At 43.4% G+C, this 25,211-nt stretch overlaps 1 protein-coding gene across 4 annotated transcripts in view; it reads left to right on the plus strand.

The window, feature by feature from the left end:
* cadm2a (cell adhesion molecule 2a) overlaps positions 1–25,211 on the plus strand; it is a 166,899-nt gene that overhangs the window by 74,128 nt on the left and 67,560 nt on the right. The gene's annotated exons all lie outside the window — the stretch shown is intronic.

Here is a 25,211-nt window from a genome sequence, read left to right on the forward strand (position 1 = left end):
GGGGCCGCCAATGAGTCAAGCTGGGAGGAAAACAGCTCGCTATTTAGATCCCCTTGTAGCTGCCTGTGTTCCACTTTGCATCCCATGTTTATTTGCTCTGTGAGGAAAAAAAAAAAAACGTTTAAGAGGTGGGGGCATGCAAAATTGTCATCCGCTGATTTATATCCAAGTAATCTTGAGAACGGTCATGGTCATTTATTCGAGTGGAACACAAGCTTTTTAATTGTCTGGCTGTGAAGGCCAGTTTTCTTCTCTCTTCTTCTCCTAATTGCCATTTTGCTGCTTATTTGAACCTCGTTCACTTTGACCGCGCTCAAATATTGGATTTGTTGCGAGAACAGACTAGCAATGTTCAAGTAATGATGTTGACAGAGGAGAAATCATGGAGCTTACGAAGCATCCAGTCCGATCCTCTATACCGCTCGCAGCATCCATTCTTCCTTTGGATCTCTCTCCATTCATAACCTTTTGACCTTCACTGCTTCAGCTACTTCATTGTGCGATACCTCTCTGCTGTGAGTGACTCACGTCAGGTGTCCCAGGCATAGTAAATAAAACATCCTCCCACTATTGGCGAAATACTGAAAAGAAGCGTGTCTTGCCAGAGGCGGCGGCGGGGTGGGGGGGCTGATTACAGAAATAGAGTGGGCTGGAGCAGAGTTAATATACACAATGCGAATGTGCACTAAAGAAATGGCACAAATGATGCGGAGGATGGGAAGGAAATGGAAATTATTAATGGACTACTTGATGTTCTTTTTCGTGGCTCCTTTTGGCTACTCTGGACAGTGGCTCAGACGTGACTTGTAGCATGTCTCAGGTGTTCAGACTTACGCTGCATTTGCATCTTGCGTCTGACACGTCGGAAGCCGGCAAATTTGCGAATTGACTTCAAGGCGTTAAACTGTTCTGAGGGGGTGTACGTTTTTCATGTAAACGAGCCGGGTCTCATGCCGTCCAATATGCGGATTTCATTCCCGTGGGCATGCCCTCACTAACTCTGAAAAAAGACAGCATGGATTCTTCGGCTGGCCTATTAATCCAGATTTAATCTAGATTTCAAAATTTTAACAGGCAACAAAAATAATTCCTGTATTTTCTGCACTATAAGGCGCACCCGAAAGCATTCAATTTTCTCAAACTATTGTATCTTCTATTCTCTGCGGTTTATAATGCGGAGCGCCCTAGATTTGAAAAACGTTTTATAATAGGCCATTCATTAAAGGTGCGCCTTATACTCCGAAGCGCCTTATCGTGCGGAAAATACGGAACACTGATTGTATATGTAAATACAAGCCATGCTTCATTTTAAAAGTAGCGCCAGTGCTAGTGCTAAAGTGAATGTAAAATCCCATTGACATGATAACAGCAATTTAGTTCATAGTATTTACTGGTTAGTTTTATTTTTTCTATACATTCTCATATGTAACTTGCTTAAATGCATATCGTATTTCGTAGTGTCTAAAACTCCATTTGGCGTATGGGAGAATGAATGTACTTGAATCCTACGGACCAAAAAGGACTCTTTGACACAAAGTCCCAAAATAGTCCAGTGCTCTTGGTGTCATTCACAGCATGTCTCGGTGCTCTATATTATCTCCCTTGCTGCCATTTCAAATTCCTCTCTCCCCTTTTTCCCCTGCAGAAAAAAAAAGTAACCCCTCCAGCTCCTACCTGCCAGTATTATCTGATCTCCCACTCACCTGCGCACCTGTCCATCTCCCAGTCACATCCCCCTCCGTAAACCCGAGATCAGCCCACTCCTGCCTTTGTTCCCTTCCGCAGTGTCACTCTCGTCTCGCTTTTCCAGCTAAAAATCTTCCCGCCCCCCAGGTTCAGACCCTGCCGGTCCCCTCTTCCTGTCTACCTGTCGCTGATGACTTCAGCCTGACTGACCACCTCCCACTGCTGTGCATACTCGAGTTGTGCATACTACATTCGAGTTTGACTTTGAGCTCTGACTCTTTAAGTCACCATTACGTCGAAATGTGCAATTTAGGCAACCACTTCCTACGCATCACGGCAGGACCGCATACACTAATTACTGCTGTTAACCCTGACACCAAAAGACGGTTACATCCAATGCAGACCTTCGATTACTTGCCCATCTATTTACATTCTCGTGGATTTTTGTTTTTTCAGGTGTTTGTATCTCTCCATTTAAAAAATGGAACCTATCCCTCCGTTTTGTGGCATATTGGCGCCACCTCTGAGACCGGCGTGCCCTTCCCCTCTTTTTATTCCTTTTTGCTATTCGTCCTCAGTTTCCTCTCTGGAAACGTGGAGCGTCAAATGTCAATCAGTGGTTCAAAGCAGCTTCATGATCGTGTCGGTGAGCACGCCTGAGACGTTTCAGCGATGGCTGCTTGTAAACAATCCCCACAAAGGAAAACACGTTCAGGAGATATTGGAGCGAACGGATTCTGATTACAGATTTCACTTCCCGTCCTCGTTTGTTACTGACGGGGCTGATTGGCGTCGACATGATCCAGCAAGGGTTGAACAGCTGGGGCACATGTCGCCCACAGTATTACTTACGGTGTCGTCGATGGCTCATTCCCGACCTTTTCATGAGGGAGTTTGCCGCATTGGGATTAGTAAGAAAGCCGATTGCGAAGTTAACACCCACATTTTCCAACAATTTGGAAACTAAGAAATATGAAATCAAATGTCAACATCAGGAGTCTGAGACGATCTGACTCAGATTTGACTGTTGACCGTTTTCATTTGAGTTTTTCTGGAATATTGTTGAATTTATGTTTTTAGCTCGTTTTGATTGCTTCCTTTTTCCGAGCGAGTAACCATGATGTCAAATGACAGGCAACCTCCCGCGGAGGACCTCCAGTCAGCCTTGGTCCTACCAAATTTTAACACTAGAACAACCTGCAGAGGCGATTTACCAAAGTTTCGATAGGAAACGCTCAATTGCTACTTTCAAGTAAAGCGCTGTCCCGTGTCAATAGCCAATTGTTTTTTGTTTTTTTTCCCCTCCTTCTTGTCAGCGCACCGCGACAAGTAGCGACATAAGTGTGGCGAGTGTAAGCTCGAAGTGACTGTGATGAAGAACACGGCGATCCCATCACGAAACTTGTCCGCGACCGCTTAGCCTTTCCGTCGTCCCGGGAGACCGGAGGAAATGACATTATCTGTTCAGCGCCACCGTTCCTCAGCAGAGGAAATAGAATAGAGGTGCGGGCACTGCCAACAAGGTTGTTGATGCCAGTTACAGTCGGCACAGATAGAATGACTTGGGAATGGGAGTTTTTTTTTTTTTTTTAAGAAGAATTGATTACATTTCCCGCTCGGGCACTGACAAGTTTACTTTTTTTTTTCTTCACTGATGCGAGCTTTCACCCTCTTAGATCAATGTGTGTATGCAAATGCACTGTGTCCATTAATGTGTGTTTGCCATCGCACACACTCTAAAACCCTCTTATCCCTCCTCTGAGGGCACAGCTTAGTGTAAACAAAGGGGAGCGGCAGAGGGAATTATCGTCAATCCGGGGGAGATCTGCGAGTCATTTACAAAACATAATTCATTTCAAGCATATTATCCCCGCCCCCCCCAAAAAAAAAAAATTAATGGACTTAAACACTGTTGACGGATTATGACACATCACAGTCCATTAAATGCTACTAAACTCGGAGGTGTCAACTGTCGTTTGCTGTATCAGCTTTTACTTTCATCTTGGAATCCCTGGAAAGTTATTCTTAACATTCTCTTTTTTTTCCCCCCCAGTTGCGTAGGAGTGTTGGTTTAGCGTGTCAGTTAGGAGGGGTACGAATCCAAATTTTTAGCAATACACTCAATATTGATACAATAAATTTTGATCATAGCCTGTGGTCGTGTACACGCCAATATATCGTACACCTTTTCCTGTCTTTGTCGCAATCTGCTCATGCCCTGACAATCATGCTATGTTTTTATAGTTCACTAATGAAGAAAACAGAACAATATAATGTATAGAGAGCCTCCAAACCCAACAAAAGGATCGTGTTTTTTTTTGTTTTCCGTTGCAGTGCACCGATAATTGTGCGACGCTCTATCGCTTGATGTGCCAACTTATTTTATTTTTTTTTTTTGAGATCACATCATGAAAAAAAAAAGAATTTTCCTGTGTTCTATTCTATTTCAAGTTATGTTTCTTTTCAGTCGCAAAGCAGCTGCAGTTTTAGTATAATTGTAACAGCAGCTCGTCAGAAGAACTTGTATACCTCATTCCGTGCATCTGCTCTGACACTTGTTGACAAGCTTATACTGTTTTGTTTTGTTTTGTTTTTTTTTATCAAGAAAGATACATCTTACTAACTCTACCGGGGTCGGGATGACTGGGCGTGAGAATAGGTTTGGGCCTTGACAAATTCCTTTGTTCCTCCTTTTTGTTGAAACAAGGCACTTGAAGATTTCAGTGCGAAAAAGCACATTTTGTAAGGCTTGGTGCATTGCTGTACAGTGATGTGAAACAACGTCCCCCCTGCCTGCTGTTGATCTTAAGTTGCTCCCCGTGTGAGGACGCTTGTGTATCACTTTGACCTTATCAGGTGATGGATTACTGCAGACACACCACAGTGTCCTCCACCTTAAGAGCAGAGCCGGAACCAAACAAGAAGAAACGCGACAAACATTGTTTCGCATTCACAAACACGCTCGCTCCTCCGCCTGTTAACACGCAGAGTATTTTAAGCCTAACTAATATTTTTTTCTTCTCCCCTTTTGTCTTTCATTTCCTGGCTGGTCGCTTTACTGCTCTCGGACTCGTGTCTCCTCCTCATCAGGTAAGCCCACACAACACACACAATTTTCTGTCTTACACGTTTGCGTTTTGTGTCGGTCTTTCAATTTGAACACTTGGTACCACTCCAGCCTGTTTGTTTCACTGGCAACAGGGTAAAGCCATGTAAATAAAACGCCTTCTGTGAAGGTTAGGCTGATACATGAATTTTGGAGTTGTTGCTGAGCAGTTTTCACTTGACGTTGCCGAAAAATTGGTTCACTGAAGGAGTCGTTGAGTCCACCAGGTACATTTTCAATTAATAAAATGAGAAACATAAACTATTTTCAAGTCGGCAGAATGAGGCTGAACACATCTGCATTCGGTTGATCAATCACGGTAAGTTGATTCGTATGCGCAGACCGACAGGAGTGTCCAAGTCCATTCTGAATGTGTCGCCAATGCAGTGTTGTTGTGACTTGTCCCACAGGAAAATCCAAGACGGCCGTAGCCGAGCAGTGGCATGTTATAAAGATGCACTGTGAATAGTTAGTTTCAAGGCCCCCGTCACTGCAAATTATAGGTAATGGCCAAGAATAAACAGTGAACATATACAGTACGGCTGCAGCTGAAAGAAGCGAAAAGCAAGAGACTGTGTCAATCTAACGACGTCCCAAATGGACAATGTCCGCCACTGTCTTGGAGCGTGCCAGGCATGAAAAGCCACTGAGTCTTTTTCCTCTTCAAGCGGCATTCTTCCTGAGAGATTTGCCTCAAAAGAAATCCCAGCATGCACAATTGCAGAATTCAGTCCCATTGAAAAGGTGATTATTTTGTCCAGCGTCCCCGGTTTTAGCCGTTCACCGGACAGCTTCCGTGCTGCTCACCAAGTTGGTGACGTCCTTGTTGTCAAAGTTCTTTTTTTTTTTTTTTGTCATTTGTAATGGTTTGTAGTTCCTTGAGGTAAACTGCTGGGCCATCCAAAGAAAGCTGTTGTTTTCATGTTGGATTTCAACATGATGACCAGCGCTCAACATCTTGCACTTTGCCGCAGGGGTCTGTTTTGTTTTGGGGTTTTTTCCACTGCCTTCAATCCTGCCTTTCCTTGGCCATCGGCTACCATACATGACAAAAAATAATACAGGTAACCCTTGTTAGCGCGTCTTATTATGATTGATGCATTCAACGTGGTGGTTTTTTTTGGTGTTTTTTTTTTTTTAATAATTCTTGCATTCATCATTTATTTATTTTAAAAGTGGAAAACAGACCCATACTGGAAACCCAAAACAGTGCAGCACAATGGAAAAGGAATATTACAAATTGAGATTCAGATGAAAGCACAATAGCAACACCCCAACTAAACTCACTATTGTGTACTGCCTCCAATTCAATATGGCGCCCCCTTCAGTTTTGTGGTTTCCTTCACTGCTATTCTGTCGCTGCGAAGCTTCCGGCTTGGCAGGCGCTCACTTTTTTCCCCCTCTGCGGCATTACTCTTGAAGTGGCTCTGACAGGCAACGATTTTTTTTTTCCCCTTCAATGAGGCCCTGTACTAGCCGTCATGCATTTTTCCCCTCTGACAATATCATCTGGCCTTGGCTAACATGGCTGCATTAGTACTCAAGTAGGCAGGTCAGGATTATGGCGTTAAAGTACTGGAGGGGAGGGGGGGGGGGGGATGTTCAGTGTCACCAGCGAATAGTAAATGCAGGAAAACAAAGATAATATTACATTGATTACCTCCTTGGTGAAACAGTCACTGTATAGTTGCTTGTCAAGGTACAATGCTAATCCCAACATCCAGTGTCTTGTCAAACATGGTTTATAATGCACTAATAGACCGATCCACTGGAGCCTCCGGAGGATCAAGAAGATCTCCAGCAGCAGTCCGCTAAAAGACAAATGCTGTCCCCGAGAGAGATATTCAAGCTTGAAAAGACTTTTTGGAGGTGCTACCGCTGCAAAAAGCTGCACTGACACTCAGTGTGCAGATGTACGATGTATATATATATATGCAAATATTTCCAATGGGTAGTTAGATGCAATTAAATAAAGTCTAGTGAGAAAAATATTGGTGTTTTTATGCCGTCGAGCAGTCTGCCTGGCCGGAGGATTGCAGGTTGAAGTCTCTCTGCGGAGACAGACATTGACAGATTGACATGTTGATGGAGAGAGCCGAGATCACTGCCTGAGCCCCGCACACAGATTCAAGAAATAGTTTGATAAATCTGGACTCAAAAGTCGTTGACCAGCTTTGTTGAAGAGTTTGTGTTTGACCTTCAAGTATTTATTTGTTCAGTATTTCTGATGGAAGGCGAGCAAAGACTAAACATTATATTTGTAGAGTCGGGGAAAAGACATTAGACGAAATCTATGCTGTATGCTCTGTGAGTTCAAATTGCTTTGCTTTACCCTCAGCCTTGACAATGCCGCAATGTTTTGGTTTGTTTTTTTCTTCTTCTAAATGTACTTCCAATTATTGCAGCAGAGCATAGTGCTCCGCTGTTAATATGTGACAGGCATAAAGCTAGCAATGTGTGGCGCACAGAAATAAGCTGCTTGTCAATGCTCGGGATGCTGATTAATCACTCATATAATAGAGCGGCAAGGGCGACAAGTGACAAATGAAGTTTGCTTGATGTTTCGGGTTCCACTATATAGACATTGTCACACTTTGAGCATTGCACACCCGGTATATACTACATGGCGTACTTAGCGCTCGGTAAACTTGGTATAATTCAGCATCCGAGCATCGGCTGGCATCACCGGGTCTCTCATTACGCATGAGCCCATTTGCCAGCTGCCTCATCATTACACGTCCGTCTCCCCTGGTGGCCTCTGTCACTCAAACTCTTTGAGAAGTTCAATTAATGTTTGTTCTATGTCAATCTGTTTTGCTCTGACTAATGGCTTGTAGACAGAATGTGAATGAAATTTAGCCAAGCTTCAGTTAACGATTCAAATTTACGAAACGTTTCACCAATGGACATACTTGCAGATGTCCCGAGTTCTTTTTGCATTTTAGTTGAAGTTCTAACGCGATAGCTGTCATAAATAAGACGTCGATTTCATTCCTGCATTTCTTATAAATTCACTAATGAAAAACGCGAATCATTTTTTTGGACTTTTATTTTATAACTCGCAATCTGTTCTTGTCTGCCTTCACTTTCAATCTCTCTGCTGAACAGTAACAGAACAAACACGTAAGAAGCACATCGACACAGGAGCTGCCAAGGGCCACAAATCACGTCGAGTCACCCAACACACAGACGGGCTAGCGGGCTCGCCAGCTAACAGCCGGCAAACCCTACCCTTGCATTCAGTGACGACCAAGTCACTGATCAGTTCAGGCCTTGCCTCTTTAAAACCATACACACTTAAAGTCGCATATAATACCCTAAGCGTGCAAAAAAAAAAATCTACCTTACTGCATCTAACAATCCAAAATCTATTTATAACGATTAAGCATTGAATTGCTTGGATAATCGGTAGAATACTATAATACGTGCTAAAAATATTGATAGCTGCAGCCATACAATAAATGATCATTTTCTCTCTCGGCATTTTAAGATAAACATCCCAAATTTTAAACAACATGCAAAATTTATACCATTCCTATTGCAACAGCTTGTTTTTAACCACGTAACATTCTACCCAAAGGTCATTTCAGCACATCAGCATGCCAAGTGATGCTTTGCTAGTGCGCTGTCTCTGGCAAATTAAACGCTGCAGATGGAACAGCCTTCAGCTGGCTGTAGGGAGTCAATATTGCAAAAAGGGAAATACAGCCTAGAAGCAATTATGGTACTCTGTGTGGACATTTTCTCTGCGAAAAAAAAAATGTGTAAAATAAGTTCATTGAAAGTCTTTGAATAAATCGAATCTTTGCAATGAAATGAGTCCATTCAACAGTTGTAACCTTGATAGATAGGGCAAAGTTTCGCTAAAGTTAAGAAGATATTTTAATATTCTGGAGACTATAGAGGACAATCTGAAGCATTTAATCCAAAGGTAACATACAGACTGAACAAAGGGGCTCCAAGGAATGACCCTTGAGGGACCCCACATGCTATGGCCATTTGCTCTGATTCAAAACTTACAATGAACCCAAAGTAACTCCAAGTCAGACGTCAACCATTTTAAGACTGTTCCATTTAATCCCACCCAAATTTCCAACCTGTTCAACAGTAGATTATGAATGAAGGATGGACGATACAGTACATTACATTTCCTTTACCCGCTATCGGTAATGACCACTTAATCTGTTGTCTTTTTTTGGGGGGGTTGGGGGGATCAAACATTTCTCTGGAATGGCAAAATATCGCCCTGATTGTTTTGAACTCCTACAGTCAAAAATGTTTGGAAGATCAAGTGTGTCCATGGTGACTAATGTCAAAAGCTGACAACAACCAAGCCAAGCTAAATGTGTCCAGAGAAGCAAGAAGATAGAGGGGACATTTTCTCAATTCCAGATGGAAGACCAGTTGGCAACTATCTTGTTACAGTGGGGATATATATTTTTCTTCTTCTTCCTCCATGGCAGCCACACATGGTTAAATCACACAAAAATACGCACGCACACACACACTACCTTTCCATCGTCAAGAGCACTCTCACGAGTAGCGGAGAGACAAAGAACGACGGCAACGGTCGCAGTTGAAGGATGCTTATGTCGTATAAATTTGCACTGCTACTTTTGTATGTATCCAGCCAGATTCTTTTCTCAGCCATCACTTTGTCTGTCCTTTTGGAAATTCTACTGTGTATTAAGAGGAGCTACTCTTAATGAAGTGTGACACCGAACGGTAAAGAACCTCCCCCTTTGATCCAGTGAGACAAAAGCAGCAGGCCAAAAGCTATTTAACACATGTCAGACAAAACAGTTGGACGCCTCCACAGAGAGATACTGGAGCCTGATGGTCCCTTTGGACTCAGGCCACGAGGCTGTGCGGGACTGTAGAAGACCCTTGCATGCACACTCTTTGGTTCGAAAATACAAAATATATTAAGATCGCGGGATGGGAGCAATAATCGATTGTGTGAGGTTGATTGTCGATTGTGTCTTTGAAGCAATTGAGGCGCAATGGAAGTTCTTGGCTGTGGAGGTGCTGTTGAGCTACATTTGCACACACTTTGTGCTCTGCCACAACTCCTCCTGAGGATCACTATGTCACTCATATGCATTTTTCATTTTTCCGATTCCATATAACCACGATTGTTGCGGAAACGATGCAATGGTGCATTTCTTTGTGCTGCACGCCTCATACTAGGAGCTGCATAGTTTGCCCCCTCATTAGTTTGAACAGATGTCACAATGGCAGCCGTATGAATGCGGTGAAGATTCAGAAATGATACGGTGTGACACAAATGTGTCATAGTGGTACAATGCACTATTGTTTTCTTGCGACTTGCATGGGTTTTTTTTTTCTTAATTTTTCTTTTTTTTTTTATCGGGTTTTGAATAAGTAATCATTACACGCTCTGGTTATTAGCCTGTCAAACTGCATCTCTTCCCTGGCTGTAACTGCAAGGTGACAGCGTGTCGACGCTGAATAATGTTCTCTAATCAAAATACACTCGCCCGCATTGTATGGCAGATATGTCAGTCAAATCAGAATTATGCAGCAGCAGGTTATTGTCGAATGTTGAGGTGATATCATGCACGCTAACACATTTCAAGTGACGCTTCAGCTGGGAGTAAATTCTTGTCATCGCTATCAATCAAAAGTATTTGATTGTATAAGTTACATAAACAACATGAAAAGACTCACGCAAGAGCTGCTGTCAGCCACAGCTCATGCCCAGACACTCACACAGACTCCACCCAGTGATATTTATTAACATAACACAACTTTATGATGATGAAAGTTTTCTGAAAGGAAAAAGTCTTTCAATTCATCATCCTCTATTGTTCAAACGACTGTTGCTTATTTCAATGGCTGCCCAAGAAGTGTTTAATCCCTATGAAGCGATCACTAATTAGCAGATGGGTATATCATTTCCAATTTTCAAGTTGACCTGTGACCCTTTACTACCTCGAATGTATCAGGTCGACCAGAGCGAGATTTGGTCGAGCGCGCATATCCGCTAAGGGTGAACGATTCCTTTCTGGATCATGCAAAGGATTTCTGTCAGAGTTTATTCACGTTGTGTGTCTAAATTATATTAATGAATTAAAAAAAAAAAAAGCTGAACTACCTTATTGGACTGGGTGACTTAAAGTACAATTTTAATAAAAAGATTGCCCGAGGCTTAAAATATCGTGCCACGTGTTGACGATCGAACGCGTCGTCAATTAAATTCCCATCGTTTATAACAGCGCCGCGAGGACCGCGGATGTGGAGCCGCTCGCCTTAACGGAGTCTTATTGACATCGCGATGACATACTGTAAATGTAACGCACATATCTAAAAAATGTACACGTCCTGATGGCCCACTCATGGCGGTACTCTATCCTTCCGGTGAGATATGATACCACGTCTGGTTTTAAGTAGATGACGGCTGAGGAGAAATCATTGTACAGCCACCCTAATGCCTTTGGATGTAATCGCCGATTAGATTCCTGCTTTATTGCGTCAGCACTGTAGTCGTCGCAGCAGGCTGTCGGTCTTCAACAGGCCTAGCGTAATCTAACTACAGCTATGACCTTGTGGTCAGTTCGGACCTATTGGAGAGTCTGTTCTTTTAATTGCATCCATAATAAAATCCCCGTAAAGTGAAAATGGGCTTGAAAACTAGGTTAAAATCAAGCCGTTGTCTACGCTGTGGGCGTGTCCACTGAATGCGCTGAAAGGGTGCTCAACTGTCAATCAAATGACTCCTAAAAATGGACGCTGGTCCAGCGTCTTTCTTTTTGCTCCCCATAGACGTTTGAGAAAAAAAAAAAAAACACGCACTATATCTACAAATGATGACAACATCAAGTCGTTTTTGACGTAGGTAACGTAGGATTCGCCCTGTGGAGGGCTTAATTATGACTACCATCAAATTTGTGGCTTGTTTATTACCAAGGTGATAAGAACTGTATATGTCCGCTCTAATGGAGTGTCGGCAGAGCAAGTGTCGTCCTCTAAGCGGCCATATTTGGCTGTTTCCTCTCAAGGTGTCTTCATTTTAGTTTGAACGCTTCCAAAACTTGTGGCAGTATCAACAATATTTGTCTTCGTACTCGTCAATTGCTCTGAGCTCATAAACGCACAGCCATGAACCGACGGTGATGTGTCACTCGCTAAAATGCTTCCCGCGCACATGAGGATGCACAAAAGGCTGTTAGTGCCTTTTTTTTTTTTTTTCAAAATAAATGCCTCATGTTTTTGATGGAAGAAACGTTTGAACTGAAATGCGTATTGGTGTTGGAAATCTCCCCGCAGAAAACTATTTTGAGCCTTGAAATGTGTTCCGAAAGACATTTCTCAAATCATTTCACAGAGTTGTAAAGTATTTTTTTTTTGTCTTTTCATCCTGTTGTTTCCTTGAGATTTTCCCACTCAGCGGGTCTAGTGGTCATTCTCGCTCTCGTTCTGCAGTCTATCTTCCGTTTGGGCGTATCCCATTGGGCAATGTACGGGCATCCTAAATACAATTGTGCAGTGCGCAGCTGAATGGAGGGGGAGGGTCCTCTGGGACACGTGGAAACAGTAAATGGTCAAGAGGCTTGGACTGAGGAGGGAACAGCAAATCCCTAATTCAATTGGCTGAACCTTGGCAACAAGCCTCTGGTGACTTCTCCGGCGGATTCAGTGGAATCAAACAACGCGGCTCAAACAGCCCGAGAGATTTTCCATTCATGCGTGAAACGCACTCTCGCAAATTGACACAAATGCCCCGACAATTTCCCCGTGCACGTAGTTTGCTTCTGTTTGTAGTACGGTCCGACCCGCAGGTTGCAAAACGTTTGATATTTGCCACCAAACGAGAGATGAAATAACGACTCGTTCCCAAAGGATCATGGAAGGAATAAACGTTTGCTCAAGATGGTTATTCAACGTCATGAATTTTGTTTGTTTTGCGAGCTTCCCCGCTACAGTTTGAACATTAGTCGAGTCATTATTTGGTAATCCATTATGTTACATTCTACAAAATTAAAGTTGTTTCCTGAATTATTATTATTATTATTTTTGTTTACAAGAACGTCACAATATGATTCGAAGATATGGTATGATATACAAACATATTTAAATATAAACCTCACCAGTTCAAGATTGTTTGTGTTTAATTATTTGCTCATTTGCACGGTATTTATCGCGGGACGTTCCCAGGCGTTAGTTTGTTGAGCAGTCATGTGATTAACAAGCCACTGCCGTTATTACCAATGGAAAGTGTTCCACGTCGATATTTTTTATCCCATAAATACGGGGCGATGACACTAAAGAAACAGAGCCAATGAGTTGCGTGCTGCTGAAAAATAAGCGACATTAACAAAACCAAGCCGCGATTTGTAGCATCGGCCGTGACTCTGCATCACCTGTGTCGATACGGCCGCTCGCGTCGCCCCCCCCATGCTTGTGCAAATAGCAATATTAAGCTCCATGCGGTTGCAGATAATTGGAACAAATGGGGGGATCGATGCAGAGGGCACCCACATACACGGCAATATAAACAGCCACGTCTTCGCACAAGCCGCATTCACATACGCGCCGCGTGCTGGGCCACTCTAATCAATACAAGTCAGGCGCGGGTTTTTCCATTGCATTTCGAACACACGCGCACGTGCAACGCTTCTCAGCTTTGAGCGTAGATAGGCTTACTTCTTTGTGTAACAAATTATCTTTGTTTTTTTTTTCATCTGCACTCGTGGAAGAGCACCTCCCTAATTTGAGGCCGAGAGCGAAACGCCTTCTGCGTAGACGGATGCCCGTGCGTCGTTTATGTTCCGCTAAATATGAGAGCTTCTCTTAAGGAAAGTGGGAGCACCCGGCTGAAACTAACAGGCGGCTCTGTGCAAGCGTGCTGATGGCTCTAAGTGGATGTGTGCTGATGTAGGAAGTTACCGTCTACCACTAAAACACGGGAAGTATTTGATCGTGGCCTCCAGTCATCCGCTTTGCCCAGCGCAACTGCTCCATAAAAAGTCTGCTGTTAAAAGTCTGCTGTCGCTGATGTGAAGCCAAAATATTTACAGAAATGAAAAAGGCCCTAAACCCCGGGACATGGTTTGAACGTAACGTAACCCCTTTGCCGTCGATCGGCCTTTCGCTGGCAGTGCATCAAGCACCCCCGAGTTACCATGTCCTTTAACAACAACAGGAAACTACAAATATAAAGTAGATGTCACGGAACACATCGATGAAAAATTTTGAAATAAGTGAATTATTATTCTTTATACGCTTGACGCGCAGGCAAGTTCTACGCTTGCCCGGCCCCGGTTTTCCTGCTTCTCTGAGGATTAGCCGCATAAAAAAAAAAAAAATGTTTGCTTAGCTCTGCTATTTCATATTCAATATTGTACAAGGCATATATTACAGTCTGTTTGCTCGTATGATTTGTGCTTGGTTTGGGCGGCGGTTGTCTGGGTTGTTTAAGCATCCGCTCAGAGTTGTTAAAATTCAGCTTGAGGTGAAGTCCACACAGTAGATGTCAGCCACAAGTCAACTTGACAAGCCGGAACCTCGACTTGAACTGTCAGAAAATTGAAGAGTTAAATGGAGAGGCAAGGAATTTGTGGGAGGGGAATGTCACAGTCTATCAGTTTCATGTTAAGGACAAAAAAAAAAAAAAAACTGGATGGGGCCCAGGAAAGAAGCCTGGGGAGTCTCTCGAGGAATAGAGGCGAGGAAGACGCTCACTGCTATGCCACCAGTTTTTCACATGTGGGTCGAACCTTCGCCGGTGGCGTTTTGCAAAGTATGACGATACGAGCAGGAACGACTGCAAGCATTTGCTTTTTGTTACAATTATCCATCAAGTCATCTGTACGGATATGGGGAAACTACATCATCCTTAACATAAACAATTGGAGGATGCTAAAGAGAATAGCTTACGGCCATTTACAACTAGGCACTTTACGATATATACCGATTTATAGTTTTTGTTGAAAACTAACCATAGCATTTGTATTGGTGATCGTATATCTTTAATAGCGGCCCGGTGGTCCAGTGGCTAGCCCGTCGGCCTCACAGTGCAGAGATCCGGGCCCGCGTGGGTTTTCTCTGGGTCCTCCGGTTTCCTCCCACATTCTAAAAACATTGATGACAGGCTGATTGGACACTCAAAATTGTCCCAACGTGCGAGTGTGAGCGCGGATGGTTGTTCGTCTCTGTGTGCCCTGCGATTGGCTGGCAACCGGTTCAGGGTGTCCCTCGCCTACTGCCCGAAGGCTGGGATAGGCTCCAGTACCCCCTGCAACCCTTGTGAGGATAAACAGATCGGAAAATGGCTGGATATCTTTCATAGTAAATCACTTTAATATAGTGTTCACTTAGTATTGCTCCATGCTCGGCTGCTCTACGGCCTTCATGTGAGTTTTTAACTTCGGTTCCCTCGATATGGTCCTTGCCCCGATAAAAGGCTATACGCGATAGCCATCACGAGTTGACAGGTGTGATTGTACCGGCTGAATACTTCCCCCTCAGAGGACGAAAACATATTTCATTTGTTCAATCCCAACGGCGTGCTCGCCACCGTCTTATATATGCGACGGCCTTTGCCTGGAGTTTTGGAGGCTGACTGACGGTGGTTAGCAGTCAGCTACTGAGAGCACGGCTGTGTGTCAAGTAAGTGACACTTGAATGGCCCCCTCACTCACCATGTGGTGTTGGGGTGTCAACACCTTTGTCTGGCTTTGACAGAAAAGTCGGCGCTGATGGATGTGACATTGCCACTCCTTGACATTCGTGCTCGCTTTGAGAGTTCCATAGGAGTCCAAACCTTCCCGACCGAAAGATTTAAGATGTTTTTGTGTCTGACACACAAGAAGTCAGAATACGGCATTGAAGCAGCCATTGTGTCCTTTCATCGCCGACTGTCCGGAAAAAGGCAAAGAATGGACAAACCACTTTTAAACAGTCAAATTAGTTTCTGTCCAATGACGTTTTATTTTGCCATGTTACGTGAAACAAGTCAAGCCCGTTTTTGAACCGAATGTGAGTTAACACGATTTAAGATGACCTATGTTTTTTAATATTAAAGTGGAGTCATGATTTGGGAGCTGTATGTGGGAACTGACTCAGTTTTTAAATGTCCTAAATCCAGAATCCTAATTTACGAAAATATAATGCAATGATGTACATATCTTGCCAGACTGGAAGAATAAATAGAGTCGTCACACTAGTTCAGAAGTTTATAGTCAATATTCTGTATCGAGGAGTCGCGTAGGATGCCGATACCAGCCACCGAGACCGACTCCCTTGCCAATATTCTTTGGATTATGTGATTGTGTGAATTGAATTTTATTTCACTCAAGTACTAGTGGTATCAGTACTTGGTATCGGTGACTACTCAAGACCAAATATTCGTCTGAAAACATCCTTTGTAAAAGCAAAATGCCCAGATACGAAATATATAACCTTTTTGAAGTGTGTTACATTTGTTACTGTTGATTGATTTGGGGTAAAATTAACAAGCAGTTCACCTATCTTTGTCTCGTGTTCCGTATTTACCAACTCATTCGAGCGTCCGTGTTGTATGGAGGAGTAGCAGAAGCCCGCGCCTCTATTTTAAGGGTCGAATATCTGCTTACATTTGGTGAATGACACTCAGGGTCTTGTTTCGGGTTATTAAGGTAATATAGTGCATCCAGTTGCCTTCTAAATTCTCCGCAGTTCATGTGCATGCGATGCAAATGTGCTCGGGGGATGCTTGGCTGCATCATGTGGAGCACTGTGATGTCGGGGGCGGACGTTGAACAGATGGGACGAGCCACCTCCCAAGATAGTAATGTTCAATTATCTATATCCAATTAGCACCTTGGGCGAGAACGACAAAGGGAGAGTATTCGAAAGTTTCAATAAGCTCACACAGACATGGAATACGGACGTGGGTGTCGTACTAATAGAAAATGTATCAATGTATATTCTTTTATTTTTGGAATAATAAGCCTGTGTGTATCGTCCTCCGGAGTCCACATCGGCTACACGCAGCTGCGCCCTGCGCAACCCGCCCCCTGTCGCATTTACACGGGTCCCCCGGGTGCCTTTGGATAACACAATTGGAGCATGTCGGGGGGTCAGCTTTAATTCGATGTGGAGGGGAAAGCAAGTCATCTGCTTATTTATTTCATGCAATTAGACGACGACAAAAGAATTTGTTCCATTTCTGTCCATTGTCACATTTGTCTTCAGTAATTGAACACAATCTTGCTTTTGTTGATCCGCACATCTTTGCCTGGACAGATGAGGTTCATTTCTGCTGGTTGCAACCAAGCCCTGCGCACCCTTTTGCCCCCACTTGATTGGAGCCGGGATTAATCAACATTCAATTCCGCACAGTCAGATCATCAACAATCCTTCTTGTTTGAAATGTAAAATGCCATAGACGGGCTAGTAAAATAATAATAGGGTAAGAGTAGTGTAGTATATTATAATGTAGTTAAGTATAACAATACTCGGGCCTTTTCTTTTTTTACCCGTACCCTCAGAAAAAAAAAAATCTCTTATTACTGCAGTTTACCGGGTCACCGAGAATGCCCCCCCCCTCCCCCCACCCCCCTCCTTTTCGTTTGGTGTTGTTCGCATTTACGCTGTCATCTTTTCAGTTCTCACCTTCGTATGACATAATGTTTTATCTCACAGAATAACCCTTTTGTTAGCTTACGGCGAATAACACAAATGTAATTCGGGGAAGAGCAAAAAAAAAAAAAAAAAAACACAGGAGCCAATGGAGCTGCTGGTTGTCAAAGCAAACGATCCTTCCCCGAGCCCCGGTTGAGCTGCTTGTTTGGATCCGCTTCAACTCCCCAGAGGGAATCTGAGCTTGTAGCTTCATTAGGAAGACCACGTCACTGTCAGATTTTGCTTTGTATGTTACATCGACCCATGTCCGCGATAAGTTATGTTATGTTTATGTTTATATTTGGACGTCAGATCAGGCAGAACGCAGGACTTTGAACGTACTTCTGGCCGCACACTGGAATGCGTGTTAATGAGCACGCACGCATGAACATGCATTAATGAGATATGAATGTGAAGAGATTGAAACGGAGACGAGCTTGTTGGTGCTTTGCCGCGAGTCCCCTGGTAGGCTGGACCGAAAGCGGCGTCGTGAATAAATGGTTTGAGCTCAGCCTCAACTTTAGACAACCCTCAATAAGGTTTTTTAAAAAACATGCCGGCTTACGTCTTGGCCTGGTTTAGTTTTGGTCAGTAAAAGTAACGAGAGAAAAACCTAAGAGCCTATCACGACGGGGAAATAAATTGGTTCTTAGAACCGTTCTTCCTCTCGCCGCCCGGTGGTCAATAGATGCCCAATCACAAAACACATAAGCAAACTCATATTCATGCGCATCAACCATCACTGGGGAATTTTGTCCAAAGTGGTTCAGGCACCTCTCAACAAGCAGGAAAGTCACCTGATGCCATATTTAGAATGGGATATAAAGGTGATGGTTTGAATATGGGCGCTAACAGGCGCCGGCCTTGACTCGAAGCACCAACAATCACAGCGAGCTCCCTTCGTGTGATACCAAACGCTCCCTTGAGGCAGAGGTCACCTGTCAGCTACCCCGTTGAGACACACTGAACATATTGCCAATTTGCCGCCATTCTCGCCTTTGTAATGCAGCGTGGCACCTGCCCGCCTTTGTTCGCTGACCTTTGTATAATTCAGGCCTGGCAAAATGCTATGACACATTTTTGATCAAAAAATCACAATCAAGAGGAGGCGGAGCTTTCCAGACCGGTTCCGTGTTTGAGATCGCGGGGGATGAAAGCGCTCTCTGGTTTATGAACATCGTCTATCATGTGGCCGGGCTTTTTAATTTCTTTTTACTAAAATTATCACTGGGTTCCTTTATTCCCGATAATACGACGTTGCCACGATATGCTAGCTTGACCAACTAAAGCAGAAAAGTTGCAAAGATAAAGTGATTTGCCGTCACTGAAATGCCAATAGAATTTCATATTTGGTGTGTGGTGGGAACTCAGCCAGAAGGAAAGAGATCATTCATTCGCCTCGCCTTTGAATGATACCCCACATCTTATCCTGGAGGAAGTTGACCTCTGCACTGGGTTAAAAAAAAAAGAAGATTGTATTATCTGTTAAGTTTTCCTGTCCCCTCGCCCTTCTGATGAATGGCAGCAGATTATAGGTTGGTGACCATACGCCTTTTGCTTCAAAGCTTTGTCTCCAGCAACGCTTTTGTTAGCCCCGGAGGCATCGATCACAATTGAAGTTCACCTTTTAAACTATTCATTTGAAGAAGCAGTGGAAACGGAAAGCATTTGCTGAGTTATGGGCTCTTCCCGGACTGTACATCATCCGCCGCCAGCACCTGTTTTGACAGCGCGTGTGCGCACGTGTGTGTGTGTACGCCATCCCGCTGCAATTCCTATTAGACGACACTTGTTAGGGTGATTCATGATTTTGATATCCCTCAGGGTTTTTGTAGAAATGGAAATGCGCTTCTCGAGCTCAGGGGGAATCTGGAGACTGGCCGTAAGGCAGCGTTTTATGAGCGGTCCGTGTGTGCGAGCGCATGCGCTTGTGTATGCGGACCTGTTTAATTTTTGCTGGTCTATTTTATTTTATTTTTTTTTATGTGATTGCTTAGTTAAATGAAAACTGTCTTCCAGTTTTCTGCTGTCCAGTTTTGTCCTCATTGTTTGGTCTCTCCTCAACTGACACCGAGTGCTCAAGATTTATTGTTGACCCTTCCTATATCCTCTCCGCATTGACTCTGTAGCTCTTGCAGCCTCTCTCCATCGCCGTCTCGCAAGTTATACAAAGGCTCAATTTCAAATCTGTGCCTAAAGTCTTGCCCTTACAAAAGGGGAAAAAGTCACTTCAATTGTCAGAGCGATGTTAATTTAACATGTTGATTATTCTAGTGCGGTGGTCTAGAACCAAACTACATCATATTGAGTTCACTTGAGGGTCCTAATTACATAACTTTGTGGTAAGTCGAGGATCCACAACACACACACACACACACACACACACACACACACACACACACACACACACACACACACAGCAATTACGCAGAAATCTGCGCGGTTTGGAGGGAGAAATTGTTGATGAAACATTTCAATGTCTGTGTTACCTTTGCTGAAAGGCTTCTTTTGTTGGATCTCCGGAATAATCCGGACATAGGTGGATTCCACAAGCGTAGACACAGATAAGGTTTTGACACAAAAAAAATGTTGATTTACGAAAATGACAGACCGACAGAGTACAACAAAAGACGCTCGGAAGAAAGAACCAGGAAATAACGAAACAAGCCAAAAAACGCATGCAAAAGGCAAGGATGAATAGAGACGTAAATCGCTTGTCACAAAAGGACAAGTAAATCCAGTGCACGAGAATACTTTAATCGAGGAAATAATAACAAGGATGTACAAAAAAAGAAACATGGAGAGAAGCTAGGAGGCAAAAACTATGAACGTCTAGAACAGGGGTGTCAAACTCATTTCACATGGTGGGCCACATACGGCCTGGGTCGATGTCAAGTGGGCCGGACCATTAAAATGATACCATACTTTGCTATAAATAACCAAAACAATATGTCTTTCCTTTGTTTTGGTATAAAGAAGCACAAGAACATTAGGAAAATGTTGAAATTAAATGAACATATCTTTTACAAAACATTTCATGAAGCACCTTACATTTCCTTCGACAAATGTGCAATTTACTTTTATCATTCACATATATGCATTGCAACTGATCCCACTGATTGTACAAACTTTAACAAGTAATTGGTTTTGAAAAATATAGTAATGCACTTTAAGATTAAACGAGATTTATAAAGAAAGGAAGTTTTAAACCATTTACACGTGCATATAAAATCTTAAATGTGATCCCTGCCTACACCTTACAAACTAAGGAGCGTGCTATTAAATGTGTAAATGTGAGAGTGCTATTGATAGCGTCTGCTGTCATGGGTCTGTCTCAGTGATGGACTGAGGCTGCTGTTGTCTTCTTCGCTGATCAAAACAGTGTCCCCTGGATACTCAATGAATTGCACCTTATTAAAAATATTTATTCTGTGTCTTTTATGCATTTTCTTCACTTTTAAATTATCCTGTGGGGCCTGATTGAACGGCCCGCGGACCGTATGTTTGACACCACTGGTTTACATAATCATCTCGCGGGCCGGATTAAAGTCCTATGCGGGCCGGATCCGGCCCGCGGGCCGTACGTTTGACACCCCTGGTCTAGAAAATTCAGACACTTGGAGACCAGAGTCGTGAGCAAGGCTGTAATAATCCGACAGCCATTTGTTGGCACGGCAGAGTCTTTCAATGCAGCTGGTAACGAGGCATGATCAGAGACAGGTGCGGCTCATGAGGGAACGCCCACTCTCCAGCTGGAGACTGGGAAAACAAAGCAAACAGGACACGATCATGACATCTTTAAAACTTAGCATACAAACATCAAAAACGGACCCCCCGTGAAACAACGGTAATCACCCAGATGAGTCAAAAGATCTTACATGGCCGCCCACTTCTCCTGTGGCGACATTTTCCTGCGTCCTCTGCATCGAGTAATCATGTCGAATTAATTTCCCAAGCTCCCAGACCTAAGAAATAGATGGCACATCACAAAGACAAATGTCATATACCAGCAATCCTCCCTCAAGGAGAATCCATTGTAAAGCAATTTGCATGTCTGCCTGACAGGAGAAATCTAAGGGAAAGTGACTTGTCCTTTACTAAGTAATGCTCCGGCAACTGTAATCAAGTCGCGTCGCAGTTATTACTGTCGTAATGCACAAAATACGTCTTGTGGATTTTAAAAGTTCGGCAAAATCTTCAGGTTGCACTTATTGTCACTCAGTCCGACCTACCTTTAGGTACAGCCATAGGCTGTGAATACCCGGGTTGCATTCGCGATCTTCTTTTTCATTTTTAAATTGTGGTGTAGACCTAGACTGCATCATTTCTAATATGGTAGTTAATTAAACTGTCATCTAAACCAACGGTCCTGAACCACAAAGCCATTTAGTACCGGACTACACAGGGAGACTGAAAAAAAAAAAAAATTAATTGATCATCAGAGTTGGCAAGAAGTTTTATTTTGAAAATCAGGTGCATTCCCCGATGCCTCCGTACACCTGGCAATCTTGTCTCAATTATGTGATGCGGTGGTAAAAAGAAGTAAGCCCAAAATGAGTAAATCACACCCATCCCTGCATGGAGATCTTCTTCGCAAAGGAGAAAAGGCCAAATGATGAGACATCAGACTACAACCTCCCAAGAAAAAGAAAGCTGCAAGAGATGATATCAACAGTCCTTCTTAAAATACGCTTTTATCGCGACAGGTGACAGGCGCCGAGCCCGCTCTGCGTAATATGTTGAGGAAGGCTCGCAAATGAGGCAATGAAGCCTTCAAAACTGCTTCGGCTCATGGCACCCCGCGTCAAAAGACCAGCCCAGATTAAAAAAAAAAAAAAAAAAGTGGAATAATAGAAATTGCACTCCCATCGAGAAAAAAAAAAAGCACATTATTTGCTTCCATTTCCATCATTCTGCCCTTGTAAAATTTCTGTAATCACGGCGACCAAAAACCAAGTCAAGGTACCACTCTTCCTCACTGATAGCGTCAATCAAAACTGATATGGTGACCGGTGAGCGTGTCTGTTCAATCTATCGCCAATGTTCTCGCTACTAAGGCCAGATTGCATGCCGTCCTTCACATACCACACAGCGCCTCATTGCCTGCGCATCACTACAGATGCTAACACACATGTCCGACCGTCCTCTGCGGGCATCCCAACCACGATTCACCTACGTGCGTGCTAATTATTTTAAGGAGTGGAAATGAAAATATATTGAGTGACAAAACCAACAGATGTGTAACCCCCTGTAATGTGAGCGGGAACAATGATGCAGTCGACAGATTTAATAAAGCAGGCAGTATGTTGGCAATAAGCTGCGCTAAGCAAGCTTGATTCCATCTATTAACACTGTTTACCATCGTCTTTATTGCCTCGAGATGAATCGCAGCCATTAGCGTAAACTGGGCTAAATAAGACACATTTTGCCCCCCCGTCTTTATTCCGAGCTGTTGTAAGACTAACAAGAAAGTCATCACGAGTTTATGAATGACTCGTTGGAAATGTGACGCCGCATACATTGGCCTCGTTTTATTCAAACAGTTGCGCGCGTGAATACGTTATACAGCCAAATACCCCGGCGATCGCAGTCTGCACGCTGGTGGGATCCCGGTTCCGTAGCTGCTGGTGTGTCAGGCAACGAGAAACACAGATGCTACTCAAGAACGCTCTCCATCCTGCCACCAAGCAGCCACACATGCACTCTTCACAAACTGCCCCTGGTCGAGACACATTTTACAAAATAAAGCATTATTTATATTTACTTACTTATTTACTTCCCGGGCATGTGACTATAAGGTAAGGAGACCAATTTTATTGAAGAGGTAGGTGACTGAGGGTAGCTGAAGACTATGCTAATACTAGTGTTTTTTTTTTCACTCTCTCTCTGACATCACAAATCAGCTTACCCAGTAATGAGTCGTTACCCACATGGTATGGCTTAGTAGTACCTGCTATCATCAAAATATAGGAATGAAAACTTTAATAGCGAGATGCATTGGCCAAGTAGGTGAATTAGGGCATCCCTATCATGCTCTTGTGGGTGGTCGCATATTCGCTGTACTTCATTTGAATTGGGAAAAAAAAAAATGCAAAAATGTGATTGTCTTGTAGAGGCATTTCCACCTATAGAATCCAGTTCGTCGCTGGACCCAATTCAAGTGGACTGTAACAAGTGAAAGTGAAAACAAATTGACGTTTGTGCCACTCTGGGGATTGCTGTGATATGTTGTGATGTAATAACCAGCGTTATTGTCCTTTCATTGTCACACCAAGATTCGACTGCAGGGTATATCTGCCTCCTTGGAAAGAAATCCAGAGGAGGTGAGCAAGATTGAGCCACCCCCCCCTACCCCCCCAAAAAAAAACCTCAATATTGCTCAGCTAGAAAAAGGCAGCTGTGACAAGACTGTCAAATGAACACTGGTCCTCCCAGGAGACCTTTACCCTCAGGGATCGCTGTGATCACCACAGTGCCGAGTGTATGTGGATGTGAGTCACAGCAGGTGGCGCCTGTATGAAGTATCACACAGTTTATTTATGACAGCTCCCCTGCTGACGCTCGGAGACTGAAAACAAGCTGCTCACAAATCTGAGCATCACGGTTGTGACACCAGACGCTCACTCTCTCCACCTGCACTCTTTGTTTGCTCGTCGTGTTAGCCTTGAGCCACAGTGACCAAAGTATTTGATTGCAAGGCTACATTCATGTTCAGACCAATGCAGTGATGTTAGGAGTAAAATTTGTTCTATGAGCACTCTTGTAACCCAAAACGCTTGTCTGAAATCATTGTTCCCCATTGACCTGAATGGAAGTGTCATTAATTCATTCCAGGCTTCGCAAATATGTCATATGTGTATTTCGTGTATAAGGAAAATTTCATTCTATAATACTGTACTTAAGAAAAAAAATTACAACGAACATAATTAAAGGAATTTAAGTTATTGCACCATAAATAATTAAATGCAGGTCCTTCTGAATTCTAATCTTCCTGATGCCATTAAAAATGGTTTGTACAATTCTTCATACACAAGACCTTTAATACATTTTGTACTTCCTCATGGGATTCTCCTTATTATAAACCAGTCTATCAATCAAATAATCAGGTTGATATTGTTCGATAAGGGACTCCCTATCTGCTTTAAACCCCCAGATCAGATCCCTGCAGGTGTCGTTTAAAATGCTTTCCTGCATTCCTTGGTTTACGACAGTCAAATGTCCTAACTGGAGTGCATTGGGTCCAATCAGGAGTGCGGCAAACTTGTAATAGGTGGCCATTACAATCAATCTGCACATGGCATGTGAAAATGGAGGACTGAGAGAGAGCCAAATGAAAAGTGTCTACAATATCAGCTTCCTGGGACTTGTGGAACTGTTGTGCTGGTTGCTTAGTAACTGTAATACTCCCAGATACAACTGCGGAGTGCACGGCAAGTAAGCCTTCCTCCATTTTACGTCACCCACCCACCCCCACACCCCCACCCCGATCCCCCATCTGCCTTCTCACTGTGATTTTACTCAAAAGCAGCTTTTTGTGTTGCTGAACTATGATTCATGTCCTTAATGTTACTTTTCCTTTCTGCGAAGCTCAATGAGTGAATGAAGGAAGCAAAATTAGTTTGCTAATTCGAATCCAGCAGCTTTTATAAATGTTTTTACCGGTGCAAGATACAAAGAAAAGTGCATTTTTTTTCTTCTTTAATGCATGTAACCTGCAGATTGCGCCTGCAGTGACGTTCTCTTGGGTCTTCCCATCCTGTCCTCTTTTTTTCTCCCCCCCCCCCCCACCTTC

Source organism: Hippocampus comes, unplaced genomic scaffold (assembly GCF_001891065.2).
Source record: "Hippocampus comes isolate QL1 unplaced genomic scaffold, H_comes_QL1_v1.1 scaffold59, whole genome shotgun sequence".
In the NCBI taxonomy this organism is placed as follows: Eukaryota; Metazoa; Chordata; class Actinopteri; order Syngnathiformes; family Syngnathidae; genus Hippocampus; species Hippocampus comes.